Below are 2500 nucleotides of genomic sequence, written 5' to 3'. Positions count from 1 at the left end.
CACTTTCTGTGGCATTGATGCTCGGTTTCAAAGACAAACGTGCGCAGTGCCAGGGGACCGCGGATGACTGCTCGTGCTGGCCCCGTTGGGCGGCATTGATGGTCGGTTGCAAAGAAAATGCGCGATTGCTCGTGTCGGGGCCCGGCAAGCCAAGGCCAAGCGAGCCATGGCACGTCGGATGATGGCTCCAGCTGGCGCCCCGGCACTTTCTGTGGCATTGATGCTCGGTTTCAAAGACAAACGTGCGCAGGGCCAGGGGACCGCGGATGACTGCTCGTGCTGGCCCCGTTGGGCGGCATTGATGGTCGGTTGCAAAGAAAATGCGCGATTGCTCGTGTCGGGGCCTGGCAAGCCAAGGCCAAGCGAGCCATGGCAACGCGGATGATGGCTCGCTAGTGCTGGCGCCGTGCACAGTGGCCTCGCACACTCGCCCTGCACGCTTCCCTTGCACGCAGCCTTGCACACTAGCCTCGCATGCGAGCCTTGCACCCTAGCCATGCAAACTAGCCTTGCACGGTAGCCATGCACACAAGCCGTGCACATTAGCCATGCGCACAAGCCCCGCACACTAGCCTTGCGCACAACCCTTGCACACAAGCCATGCACTCGAGCAATGCACACAAGCCTTGCACTCAAGCAATGCACACAAGCCCTGGACACTAGCCTTGCACACGGGCCTGGCACACAAGCCTTGGGCACTAGCCTTGCGCACTAGCGTTCCACATGAGCCTTGCACACTAGCCTTGGACACTAGCCTTGCACACAGGCCTTGCACACTAGGCATGCTTGGGCGAGCTGATCCCGCATCAAGTCGACGGGTCTAGGCATTCTTGGGCGCAGATCCCGCATCGTCTCGTCGCGTCTGGGCGCAAACACGTCGCGTCTCGTTGCGTCTTCAGAAGTCGTCGCTAACAGCACCTTTGGTTGCCACTGGTGGTTAGGCTGGTTGGTTGCGCAAACCCTATAGGAGGGTGGCATGCTGGTGGGCGTTTTTGCCCGGATAGGCACTAGAATGTGCAGATTTTGGGCGTTTTTGCCTGGATAGGCTAAGGAATGGGCATGCTTTGGGCGTTTTTGCCCGGATAGGCACCGGAATGCTTGGCCTTGGCTTGTCCTAGCAAGGCATTGCTGGGTTGGGCTCCCTTGGCCTTTTGGGCGCCTTGGACGATGTCTTGCGAAGACCATGGGCACAAGGCCATGGCATATGGTGAGGAAAGGACCACGGTTGCCAAGGTTAGGCACCGGAATGCTTGGCCTTGGCTTGCCAAAGCAGGGCATTGCTGGGTTGGGCTCCCTTGGCCTTCCGGGCGCCTTGGACACTGTCTTGGGAAGACCATGGGCACAAGGCCATGGCATATGGTGGGGAATGGACCACGGTTGCCAAGGCTAGGCATATAGAGAGGAATTGCATTTTTGCCCGGATAGGCACCGGAATGCTTGGCCTTGGCTTGCCATAGCAGGGCATTGCTGGGTTGGGCTCCCTTGGCCTTCCGGGGGCCTTGGACGCTGTCTTGGGAAGACCATGGGCACAAGGCCATGGCATATAGTGAGGAATGGACCACGGTTGGCAAGGCTAGGCATATAGAGAGGAATGGACCACGGTTGCCAAGGTTGCGCAAGTTTTGGGCATTTTTTGCCCGGATATGCCCAAGTATGCCCCGATAGGCCCGTTACGCCCCGGTATGAACGCGTATGCCCGGATTGACTCGGTATGCCTTGGGATACATGCGTATGCCCCGATAGGCTTGGTACGCCCCGATATGCGCACGTGTGCCCCAGTAGGGCTCGGTATGCCCCGGTATGTACGCGTGTGCCCCGATAGGCCCGGTATGCCCCGATATGCACACGTGTGCCCCAATAGGGGTCGGTATGCCCCGGTAGGTACGCGTGTGCCCCGTAATGCACGTTTCGCAGATCTCCCCGCATGTCCCGCCCCTATATGTAATACTTACTTACTTACTTACTTTCTTTCTTGCTTGCTTGCTTGCTTGCAATGTTTGGGAGTGCCCGGCATGCCCCGCTGCAGAGACCAAGGGCGCAATGACTTGGCACCGCGGATGCCGGGACTCCGGCACTTCCCGTGGCACTGATGGTTGGTTCCAAAGACAAAAGGCCGTGCAAGGCCACCGCACCGCGGATGATTTTGCTCGTGCTGGCGCCGTTGTGTGGCCAAAGAACATGCGTGAATGCTCGTGTCGGAAGGGTTGGTGTCCTGGCCCCGCGGGTGTCACGAATGCTCGGTTGCGAAGACCATGGGACCAGAGCCATGGCACGTCGGATGATGGCTCCAGCTGGCGCCCCGGCACTTTCTGTGGCATTGATGCTCGGTTTCAAAGACAAACGTGCGCAGGGCCAGGGGACCGCGGATGACTGCTCGTGCTGGCCCCGTTGGGCGGCATTGATGGTCGGTTGCAAAGAAAATGCGCGATTGCTCGTGTCGGGGCCTGGCAAGCCAAGGCCAAGCGAGCCATGGCAACGCGGATGATGGCTCCAGCTGGCG

Source organism: Tasmannia lanceolata, unplaced genomic scaffold (assembly GCF_043159265.1).
Source record: "Tasmannia lanceolata isolate RefF3 unplaced genomic scaffold, GAP_Taslan_0.1 ptg000273l, whole genome shotgun sequence".
In the NCBI taxonomy this organism is placed as follows: domain Eukaryota; kingdom Viridiplantae; phylum Streptophyta; class Magnoliopsida; order Canellales; family Winteraceae; genus Tasmannia; species Tasmannia lanceolata.
This window is presented reverse-complemented; position numbering follows the sequence as displayed.